This window comes from Thunnus thynnus, chromosome 14 (assembly GCF_963924715.1).
Source record: "Thunnus thynnus chromosome 14, fThuThy2.1, whole genome shotgun sequence".
In the NCBI taxonomy this organism is placed as follows: domain Eukaryota; kingdom Metazoa; phylum Chordata; class Actinopteri; order Scombriformes; family Scombridae; genus Thunnus; species Thunnus thynnus.
In genome coordinates this window covers 16827098-16839663 of record NC_089530.1, presented here as the reverse complement: position 1 = coordinate 16839663, position 12566 = coordinate 16827098, and the positions used below count along the sequence as shown (strand labels likewise).

The 12566-nt window shown below is 42.8% G+C and overlaps 1 protein-coding gene across 5 annotated transcripts in view; it reads left to right on the top strand.

The window, feature by feature from the left end:
• Positions 1-12566, top strand: part of lrmda (leucine rich melanocyte differentiation associated) — a 268523-nt gene that overhangs the window by 104687 nt on the left and 151270 nt on the right. The gene's annotated exons all lie outside the window — the stretch shown is intronic.

Below are 12566 nucleotides of genomic sequence, written 5' to 3'. Positions count from 1 at the left end.
GATACACATGCCTCAATAAACTTTTCTATCTTAGAATAAGGACAGTCTCTCTGTGCTTGGATCAGAAGCTCCTGTAGCAGATTGATTGTTTTTAAGATATGAAGTGTTGGATACATATCTTAGAATAGTATATCTTGGACACTTCAAGCTATGGAAGGCAGTTTATAGTGGGCACTGTAAGTGTACAGTATATCCATGTCTCAAACCCTTAGCTGCCCTTGCCACAAAGTCAACAGACTGCAGGGCTGTAGTCAGCGTCCCTGCCCCCTTGATTTAAGACTGCACTTACCAGAACCCGGCAAAGCTGTTGGTCCTCTCTTTCTCTGAGAGCTGTCACTCTTGTGTGTAATTTGCCCTGCTGAAGGAAAAAAAAAAAAAAAAAAAAGCCCAACTCAAACCGTGAATAATGAGTGGTTGTTAGCTTTTGAGACAGAACAAGCAAAGCGAAACACAAAACACTCCGGCGAAAGAACTGTAATTACCCACAAGCCCGTGAGTGCACTCTTAGAAGGATTGTTATTGTGTGTGAATGACCTTTCATGTCTTTGGCATGCTGCTTTGTGGCTCTGAGTCAGACTGTTGCAGTTCCATGTAATCTGGTAGCATGCAGCAATAGGAAATAAATATGTCATTTATGGATGCTTTCTCAAGAGATGGCTTTCAAAAATAACTTTATCCTGTTTGTCATACGATAATAATGTACAAGAGGCTTGAAGATTGATGTAGTTTTTAAACCTCTGTAAATAGTGTTGTCAAAAGCATAATTTTAACATTGATTTAAAACTTCCTCTGAGTCTCCGGCTCACAGCTTAAATAAAGATCATCCCATCATTTGCATTATAACACATCAACCCCTCATCAACCCCTCATGAACCCCTGATCCTGAGTTTAACATTAGCTTTGTTTGATAAAATTCACCCTTAAAGACCACCCATAGGAAGATGGATCACTAAACGATGAGTGTCACCAACATCCAGCCCTCCCTCAGTCTGTCTTCAAAAGTCCCGCTCAGACAGCAACAAATGGACAGATTACACAGTGACTATGGGATGACAGATAACGCAGAGCAAGCAGAACTGCAGTGCGGGAACCTCCACTTCCAAGATTCACTGCCACAGACTGACTTTTTTTTTAAGATTTATTCCATCAGTCAAGTAATTAACATGATTTATGGTGCTGGGGTGACTGTTAGTGAGACAACAAAGGGGTCGGGCGGTTCCTCCCCCAAGGAGATGCTATCAGGTGTTTTCTGCTGTGCTTGCAATGCAGTCAGCATACAGCTGTAAATCCAGCCATTCTGCATTGAAGAGAGATGACCCCCCCCTGCCTCCCCTCACTTCTTTTCTTCCCTCTATTCCCCCCCCCCCCCCCCTTTCCTAGCCACTACAGGAGGTCACAAGTTCACAGCTCGGCCTCAACTGTTAAAACCTGGGGGCTGAACTTCTGACCTCGCCTAGTGTAAAAGGGAGCACAGTGAATAGTGTTTATAAGGGCTGCCATTCTGAGAGGCCAGAGGGGTTTAGTAAAGGGTTGGGTAATGCAGTGGCTGGGGCAAGGCCTCCTCCTCGGCCAACTTACCCCAGACACAGAGGCCTTTAATAGAAGTGAAGTAAGTAAAGACTGCCCCTTAAGGCCAAGGAAGTGTATCGCACTGACTGAGATGTGAGGTAGTTTGACTGATGCCTCTATCAGCACGTTGCCTTCTGAGTAACATAGATCAAGCTATTTGCAAGACAAGTTCACTCCCAGATGAATGTTTTGGCATTTAGTAGTATCGTAATGAGGGTTAAGTATGAGGGTTAATCTAACCTAAGCTTAATTTTCAGTCTGAAGGTTTCCACTGAGACGTCTTGATGGCAATATAGATATTGCCTTGAAGCATTAGCATAGTGACTGTCTGAAAACAAACCTTCATTTGCAATCTTTTCTCATTCATCTGTCAAGTAAAATCTGTAGAACACTCATACCTGCTTTCACAAGAGTGGCAGTTCCTCACGTTGTTGTCGCTCGCAGGCAAAAACAAATCCATAAGAAGTGCTTGGCTTAGCCCTGTTCACACACACTCTACTTTTCCTGTAACCTCTATAAAAAACAAAACACGGTTTCTCTAGGCTGCCTGTTTCCCCGTTAAAACAAGAGAGGAGAAAATTAAATGCCTACAAGCGGATTTTATGATCTGATAAAAGATGGCATTTACTGTTGACTGATTAACTACCTGCCAAAGTTTGTGAGTGTATTGTAAGACAGCATCAACTCTGCAACAACACAGCAGACGTGCTGAGAGGGCTTTCATTGCTGTGAGTTTTTGTAAATATTATTTTTTGTCTATGCCAACCTGCTGCAAGTTCCATTTAAATAAAAAAAAAAAAAAAAAAAAAGCGGTTTAATGGAAAAGTTGCAGAATTCAGCAGAATAAACACCTTGATGAATAGCTTTATTTGAAAATGAAGTGCAAATGCAGCACAAAGTCACTGTTTTTTCTAAACTACCTATGTATTTTACGATTACTATATTCTGAACAGGTCCAATTAATCTACTGTGGTGTCTGTGCTCATTACTTTGTACATGTAGTATTCTTTGTCAAGGGGAATATTAGGCCTGGCAGCCTCTGTCTATTATTACGGAGTGACTAGCATGTGGTAAAACAAAGCTTGAATGATTTATCTTGGCCGTACAAATATTAGTTCAGCTTAACCAGTATTGTTCCGGTTCTAATCACAAGGGGCGATCTCCCCTGTAAGTGACAGCTTAGAGATCTCATAGAATGGTGTTTACATTCGCTTCTAGGTTCCTAACATATACTCATGTTAACAAAATAAGCCTGGCTGACTGGTGAGGAATTTGGGCCTTGCTTGCAACCACAGCACTGTGTGACAGGACTGTTTGTAAATGAAGTATTTATGGCTTCTCAGAGCTGTGTTAATTGCCCATTGTACTCCTGCTCTATTGATGCATTTCTTTTAATAATATGCTGAAAAGATATTTCCTTTGCCGTGTCCTCGTCCAGGGGATATACTTAGCTTGTTAAGTGGCTTCTTTAATTAAAAGAGAGATGATGAAGTATCAGTTGCATTAATAAGAACTGGGACCTACAAATGTGCAGTGTTTTACTTGACATTCTGCTCAAGTAAATCCTTGAAGTATCTTTATTTTTAGACCATAATGTCAATATTATATCACTCTTCTCCTTGGCAAGGTTATACGCACAGAAGACAACAGACCACCTAGTTTTGGTCATCCCACACAAGTTTCTAGGGTCAGCACATGGCAGTGCCATGTTGAAGCATCAGTGCCCCAAGCTGTGAAACAGTTAGCGTTTCCCTTGTACAGTTTCCGGCCAAAGATCCCGACCTGGTCTGGGTTTTCCCAATTGTTTTCATGCATGTTTGTGTTTGTGCCAAAAAGTGCCATTCTATACTGCTGCATTTTTCCATGTTGTCAAATATGGTAGTGCATTAAGATAATGGTTTCTCACAGAGTAGATTGTTCTGTTTTGTTGAACACTGACAATATGTAATTTAGCTTTTCTCGGGTTGTATTGCATTCATCTTGTTCTGGATTTTATTTTCGTCAACCTCTTTTTACTTAAAATCCCATTGTGTTAGATTTTTGACTTTGTGTTTGAGGTTGCCTTTGGTCAGTTTTGGAATATTCATAACAGTCTTTCAACAAGTGTTGAAATACTGTCAAGAATACGCAGAATCTCTGGAGAAAACATGCTGTTGTTTTTAAGCTGCAGCAGAGCTGTCTGGTCTCGAAGTTTGTTTTGTCCACATATAGTTAGCAATGGACAGCATGGACTCAACAACAGTATCTCTGTCTGTGCAGATCAAAGAGCATTTGTGGGGGGCATGGGGGGGAGGGGGTTGTAACTTCCACCTCATTCTTTTTAGTCTTACCCTCACCTCCTCCCATTCCAGCATCTTAAATTGGAAGACAGCTAAGGTGAGGGAGGCCCTCCATGTCAGTTTTGCATTTGTTGTCTCTCCTTTGTGTCTGTTTCACTCCTCCCCTCTGTGTCCTTTGCCAGCCCAGTGAACTCTGTGTGCACTTTGACCCCTCAGTGACTACTTCTCAGGCATTTCGGCCTTTCCTTTTTTTTTTCTTACATCTATATGGAACCTGTCCCTCACTTCTTGCCTGACCATGAAGCAGTTGTTTGACCTTTTATCCATCGCCCTCAGAATCCTCCTCCCTCACAGGTCATAGAGTTTTACAACTCAGAGCAAAGAGCTAAACTTGGGGAGCGGTCAGGCAAAGTTCCTGGTGTCAGGAAGTCCTGACCACATGTGACCGAGTGCATTGGTATGAAGATTTCCCTGACCATTACTAAAGGTAGTGATGGTGAGGTTGTAAATGAGCATTAGATATAACTGCACCACTTTTAGCAGAGTGTTTAATGGTATTTTTTTAATTAGAAGGGGCTTTTATACTTTGTAGTGTTTAAGACTGTTTGACTAGGGGCACCCCTGAGAATAACATGAGGTGATGTGTGTAAGAAACAGTCAAAAAAGGCATTGAACAAAACAGTGTTCATTAAAATGGGGCATGCATTCATGTAACTCTACAGCATATTTCCGAATACCTGAATACGATATACAGTGAACAAGAGGAACACGTCATGTTATGAGTTCAAAGCTCTGGCAGTCTTGAATAATATCCTATTTATGGACTATTAACTAGATCTGAACAGACTTAATGTTATTGAAAGTCATTAAAATGAGACACTGTATATTTTGCTTGCTAAGGGAACATATCATCCAATGATGTATTTCTGGAAAATATTGAAATGTCTTTGTTCAAGCCAGTGTACATGGTGAATATAATTTTCCATAATCACACCCCATTACGTTTTGTTTCTTTGCCTGTGTGTTTCTCTATGTGTGATATCTGCACGTATGCATGCATTTTGGTGCATTCATGCATGTCTATATATGCATACACCCATTTGTGCATACAGTGTGTGGGTTTGTTATGAGACTGCGTGTTTGTGTGTGTGTGTGTGTCCCTTTCTGTGTGTCTCTGGGATTAGCAGTGCTTAAATGACAGTGTTTGATCAATGGTGCCAGGCTCTGCCCTTGGTTCGTTTGCTTTTTGCTCATCATTACTAACATGGGCTGAAATATCTGGGTAACAAAAATTGATATAATGACCGAGTGTGCCTTATTATCTTCAAGCTACATCAGATTGGCAAACTTCTGAGGGAAAGCAAAATGTCTGGGAAATATTACGAGTCATTTATCAAGTCCTGCTCATTAGCATATTGCCTACAGAAGCACTAGCAGAAATCTAAATAAAAGTGGCCATTTGGGAGTTGGTTCCATTTTTCTTTTAGCTGAAAAAGCCTCTCTTTGAAGCCTTTGCGACCTTGGTGTTATAGTGGCCTCCCACTATTGACAGTGCAAATGCTACCACTTAAAACCCAGAGATCTTCATATCACCATAGGTGATAAGCAAAAGTATTGCACGTAGGTGGCTAATAAAACCATTCCTCATATGTCAGTCACACTGCTTCAGCTCCAGCTGATGCTGATGTGTGCGTGTGTGATTGGTTGAGTACGTTTATGATCAGTCGTGAATGTCCTTAGTGGTACAACAATAGTGGCAGAGCTATATTAATTAGGAGGTGACTGCATACTCCATTTTTCCTTGTCACATTGAGCTTGGTCCCAGGTGTACTGTGACAGAGAGGGAGAGGTGGTGGAGTCCAGATGAGACGCACCCAGCCCTGCATCCAGCAAACCGAAATAATGAGTTTCCTTCCCCCTTTAGCCACTGTATGCACCATGATATACAACTTGCAATTAAGCATGGCTTGGTGATCCAGTGATTAATGTCTCTTGTGGCGGTTGTGAAAGGACTGGGACTTAGTCTGAGACTAGGGGACTGGCTGAGACTCCCTGTTTATATTCCTATCATGGCCGCACCTCTCTCAACCCTCTCTCTGTCTCTCTCTCTTTTGCCTCTCTCTCTCTCTCACACACACACACACACACACTTGCTCTCTTTCTCCCTCTTAACCAGTCTCCATTACAGGGAAGATGGAGAGGACCATTTGCAATTCAGTAACCTTTATGACAGTGCACTCTTTAATCAGAGGCCCCTATTTCCTTTGTAGAGCAACACACATACACACAGGGCGCGCACACACACACACTGAGGGGTGTAGAGGCCCATGAAATACCCAGCCTGGGTGAGCTGGTGAAAGTGACTTATCTGATTTACAATACCCTGCTTCTGTTTCATTTGTTGTTGTTGAAGGCTTTTAATTTTTATGGAGGGACAGCACTAAGTAAATTGTGTCTTGTCTAAAAGAGAGGGCTTTTTAAAAGGGCAGTAGAGGGAGGTGCTGAAGAATCAGACAATTGTCTAACCTCTTTTCTTTTAGAAAGTCTCATTTAGTGTGGAATATACTGCATCTGTGCAGTCATTTTCCAGCCGGATGTATAATCAACTAGAGTATTGTTACAGTGTCTAGTAAAAAAAGATGGTAACAATTTGTTGCACAGTGAACTAGCTCTAAGATGATTATGTAAGAGTATTTTTACTGGTAGTTTAATAACATACTAACTCACCTCTCAGGCATTCATAACAGAATCTAGTATAGATGTCATTTGCTTGCCTGTATGTTCTCTGCTCCTTATTGTTTTCTTCGTTGTTAACATGTACTTTTTAATTAAACTCTCATCTAAATTGTAAGACACAATAAAGGCAATATGAATTATTTTATGATTTGAAATCTAACAACTGGTGAGGATTGTAATGTTATGGTAAGCTTGTTCCAGCCTAAATGGCAAATGCTGTTTGCGGCCCACTTTGCCGGTCCTGTTTAGTGATGAAGGCTTCTGATTCGCTTTATCCTCCAGAGCCCTATTCAACTGAATGAGCGACACTCATCCTGCAGAGCACAAGGGCAATTCTCTTTCTTAGCCCCCCCCCGCTCCTCCCACTTCCACTTTCTCTCCCCCTCTTTACTGGATCATTTCCCTTCACACCCAGAAAGGCTTTGTAGTGGCAGCATCATTCTCCTCCTCACTTTCTCTCTCCCCTCATTTTTGTCTCCCTTTCTCTTTTTTTCCCCCCCTCTCTCTCTTTCACTCCAACTTTCATAAGCTCAGTAAAGCATGGCCTTCAATTCCCTTGTTCTAGTGTTTTCACTTAAGATCAGGAGTGATGAGCAAAAGGTTTCTGGCTCAATCCTTGAGCAAAGGCCTGGCGTGACAGGGATTATTATTTATTTGTCATCTTGGATGTAATAAGCTGTAGGTACAGACTGGAGACCTGGTGATTTATTGCTCTGTCGAGCGCCAGTAGCAGTCCGGCCGCTGGGGCGTGCAGGATGAATACCGACCTGTCACTCCCGTCCATCCGTCTCCTCGCGCCTGAAGCCCTCACAACACCGCCCCATTTCATGCCAGAATACATAAACAATCTTTCATTACTCCTAAGCTTTTTTTCATATTTGCTCTTCACAGGACACAAAGATTGCTCTTTTTTTTCTCTCTCTATCTCCCTCCCTCCATTCTACATTAGGTGTTGTTTTTGTTTGCCACCTTCAGGGATTTTCTGAATATGTAGTCCCTAAATAGTTAAGAAATCCCACGCCCAAGCAATTTTCCTCCCTCCTCCTCAGGTTTCATTGTCATTTCCGTTCCTTTTGGCCATGACTTCACTTTTCTCCTCAAAAAGCGCTTATGAGAAGAACAGCTGAACACACCCACTTCCACTTCCACTTTTCAGAATGGATTACTCTCAGGCCGGAAGATTCTTGAGCCAGCGGTGATCGGACATGAATATGTTGGTGAGCTGTCAGCACCACGTCCTTCCAATGCATTAGTGTCAGTCTCCATGCTGCACTAAAGCATGAAATGAGTGATGAAATATCAAATCCCTTAACTTCACCTCCCCCCACCCCTGTCTTTCAGAGCAGAAGACATAATATCGACCCCCCCAGTCCATTTAGACAGAATTTAATATTTTTCAGCTAAACCAATCACGCATGGTTAGCGCCCAGTGTAATCCAATCACATTCTATCATAAATGCCTCTCTTGTGAGGCTATTCACAGACCTGATAAACTGGTAGAAATCAAGACGTTGAAAAACATGGCCTTAATAGATTGTCTTGGCTGCCTTAGAGGAGCTTGTCCCACTCCTTTCTGTCGATACACATTTTCATTTCTCCAGCCCTAACCACTCTCTCCAGGCACAGATTAGCTAAAGTGGAGCTGACTTTGTAAATAGGGCTCTCATTTATTAGGGCCTTTATCTGCAAGCTGGACTGGAAGAGGTCTCAAAGAAGATGCTAAGCCCACATCAGCCAGGGGAGGATAATTATGAGACATTTATTTGAGAGAGCTGATTAATAATAGGACCTATTTTCTGGGCCTTTAAACAGGGGAATATGATGGTTTTTGCTTTCTGTGTCCTCTGAAAGACTCTGGACACACTCTTCACAATGACACTACATTCAGAGACAGCATATTACAGCGACAGTGTGTGTGTGCGCAGGGCCAATGCTGTTAACAGTACAGCGAATAGTGAACATTTGTTAGAGGACATAGGTGGTGATGCCTCACACAGGCACTGAACTGAGAATACTCATTTGGTTCCTGAATAAGGACTTGACAGCCACCATTTATATCTGGCTCGTTGTATGCTGTCCAGCCGATTAATAACAGTTTATTGCTGTCTAATTAGTGTCGCTTGATTGGAAACTGCATCAGAAGTGAGAGAGAGACTTGCTTGCTTTGTTTTAGTGTGTGCAGCATTAGGGAGCAAATATCACAATGGCTAAAACCAGCAGAATTGGGACTTTCTGAAAGATTAATTCTCTGCAGTAAAAAGGGTGTACATATTTAATGTATGAAAGCACAGGACTAATCACCTAACCATCAATAATACATTAATAATTATTAGAAATTGAATGTTAATTTTTGCAGATACATCAACATATGCCCTTATCTATATGCTACTTGCAATCTTACCTTTAACTTGTGTTGTAAGTCTCCTTTGATCAGCCATTACAGCGTCATCCGCATCGCCAGATCCTGCCTTTGAAGATGCACGGACTCAAGGTTGATGGTTTCTCACGGTGCTCGGCCTGCAATGATGCTGTTTTCATTAACAGTAACAACCTGTTCACCAAAATTAGGCCTGGATGTTTGAATGAATTAGCTCCACTGGTACTGACTTTACAGTATGAGTCGAAGCCTGAACTACGTGCATGAGAGGACGTAACCCAGCTCAATTCCAGAGGGAGGAAATTAGCAGGAATTTCATACTTGTATTCCATGTTGGCTGTGCTTTGCTGTGGTCAGAGAAAGTTGTATTTTTGCATCCTACAAGGAATATTAATCAATTGAATCAGTAATACAGATAATGTAATGTTTGAACTGTCATACATGGGATTTCCCGAGCTGAACTCCAGGATCTAAATATACTTAGTGATGGGACTGAATTGGTTGTATAAGAAATAATTTCCAGTGTTTTTTTTTTTTTCTCTTTTGTTTGGATTAGGGTTAATGTTAGGGTTTTTTAGTGTTAGGATATAGGATATCAAAGAAAGCTGTAATGTGCTTTTCCTTAATGCAGACCTATGCAGTTGTCAGGCATGTATTTAAATAGCTTTCACTAATTTAACGTAGGTTTACTGTAGACTAAGCGCACTGTGCAACTGAGGAAAAACAAAATCCAACTTGGTATGCACTCAGTATTACAGGATCCGCACGTTCTTATTTCTTACATTTCAAAATATAATGAGTCGCTTGTGCTCTTTTCTATTGAGCTTCTCTGTTTTGCTGGTGGTGATGGTGTGTAAAGCAACCTCTTCTCATTTGCGTCTCAGCTAGACCGAGTGGTTAGGTCAGTGAGGCCCCACAACTCTGCGCGGCCTCCAAACCACCACTGACATGCAGCTGATCAAGCCTTAATTAAGGAGACATTTTCTCCCTGTGATTTCTATCGATGCACAGTGGAGAAAAAAACAAACCGAGCCACTTTCCTACTGGACTGCAGGAAAATTGAGTGTACAGCTCCTTTCACACTCTACCCGCTGTTAGTTGTCTCTCCCACTATATCTACTTGTAATTCTGCTCTCAGGTTATTGCATAAGTTTCTGTTTTATATTTCCCAGCCTCTGCTCCTATGTTTCCTGCTTTTCTACTTTCCACTCCCTGTTTACCCTCTTCGCCACCCTTCCCAAAGTCTTCTTTCCTCTTCTTTTCTGCTACTTGTCCTCACCTGTGTCACTCGTTCAGCTCCTGCCTCCTTGCAACTCCTCTTTGCAATGTGTCAGGCCTGCCTTCTAGGCCAGCTGCCTGTCTTGGCTGTCTGCGCTGAGGTGAGTGGTCTAGGTAGGGTGGGGTGCAGCATTAGTGTTTCTGCTTGCCTGTGCAATAGAAGGCGACGCGCGTCAGGGCCTCTGTCAGCAGATCAGCATCGATGCAGATGGGAGGTGAAAAGCTCCCCAGTGACGAGGCTTGGAAGCAGTGGCCGATGGTGGAGGCCCCCACCACCCCTTACCCTTCCCCCTTCTGTCCCCTCTGAATCTGTCTGTTGCTTTATTGCGTACTTTCTTTCACACGCACACACACACGCTCTCTCTCTCTTTCCAACCCTCCTCTGCTTTGTTATTGCAGCAGTAAGGATGGAGTGGGCTCTGACAAAGTGCTGGGATTGATAGATGGACAGAGCTGGAGACTGGATGAGAGGATGGATGAGGGCAGAGGAGGGAGTTTAACGCAGGCAAACACAGAGAGACAGAGAGGAACGACCTGCTCGGCTATGCAGCCACTCACAGCCCCACAGCAATTTAGCCCTCAACTAACCCAGTGCCAGTGGACTCTCAGCCTCGCTACCTGTTTGGTCACAGTGTATATGAACGACTGTGACAGCATGCAGAGGCTAGAGGAATTTAATGCCCACAAAGAACAGTAAACACACTCATGTATATATGTATCCTAAGCATAATAACGTGAGCTATTGTTTCAGAAAATACCTAAAATGAAATTGTTTGGATAAATTTCTCTTTTATTCCAAACATACCATGCATAATTTACCAGTTCTAGAGTGTAGCTATTCAATATTTGTCCTACAGTTTTCATTATTGAATAGCACCAAGCAAAAATTTGAATTGGCTTTTCATCTGTGTATGCCCAAAGACTCACCCAAATCTCCTCGCAGTAGTGTGTACTAGCGGTGTGTGGAAGGCTTCCGCCATTTTTCACAACCCCTGCATAGCTAACCAGCCTTAGAGGAGAAAGATGGGAGAGAGGTTCTTGTAACTGTGTTCTTATTACAAAAGCCTTCCTCTGCATCTTGGGTGGGGTAACCTGTGTATGTGCGTCCATGCGTGTGTGCGTGTGTCCTCTCATTACGCCCCTACCTGCTCTGCATTACTTGTCAGTGGTGTTGGAGCACCCCGCTCAGATTAAGACTAATGCCAATGGCCCCAGGAACTGCGATTAGAATCACACTCATTACTCAGGGCCCGGTGACGGAAGCAATTTAAAGCCCTCGTCTTTACAGTACAAGAGGCAGGGCAAGCCCCCACTGTCAAAGGAGGGGAGACACTACCCCTCCCCGCACGCACAGTAATACAAGTGCACTGCTCCCTCTTCCTGTCCTCCAAGGACACCTGAAGGCCAGGCCCTCTGTGACTTAATTGACTGACTCTCGTTCCTCGTGGCTTTTAATTTATTAAACTGAGAAGAAAAGAGAAGGGGACAGACTGCTTCAGTTTGCATGTTGCTTCAACGTGTACAAAACACAGAAGCCCTGTATCGGTCGGTCTGATGACGTGTCTCGGAGATGTATTGTACAGAAGAGAGTTGATAATGTTGAGTAAGGACAAGTGTATGTGTGTGACGAGGGGGGGGCTGTCACACTACTGCAGACCCCGGCAAAGATTAGCGGTCAATATGTGTCAGTCGCATGTCATTGAGACTGATTGAGTGAGTGAATGTGTACTGTGTGCATGTGTGTAGCTGTGTCTATAAAGGTTTTTGTAGTCTAGACGTGCACATCTGTGTGTGAGCCTGTGGGTGTGCCTGTGTGTAAGTCTGCACACGCTTGTCTTTGTTTCTGTGTGCATGCTTTTCTGTGTGTGTGTGTGTGTGTGTGTGTGAATGGTTTCGTGTATGTGTAGTTATGTATTTGTGACTCACCTCCACAGTAAGGTTACAGCTGCTTCGAGTCCCTCAGTGACAGTTGTCCAGAAGAATGCCAGTCAGGGCCAGCTCTAGGGTGGCTGTCACTCAATAATGAATGATGGGCCCATCAATTAACACCTGTCACCATGGCAACTTTATCATAGTAATGACAGTACTGCTCAGGCTGGAGGAGAGAGGGGAGAGTTTCATCCTTGTTTTTGACAGGCAAGAAGAAATTCACTGTATAAGTTATGAATTTGTTTCAGTTTAGTTTTAATTTAATGATTTTGGATTTTGATGACTTTTACATTATATAGTAATGCTGTTTTTTTAGTTGTTACAGGCTAAAAGCTACTGCTGTTTTCTTCCTTGTATGGACCACACAAGGGGAGCCAGAAATAAAATTGGAACATAAT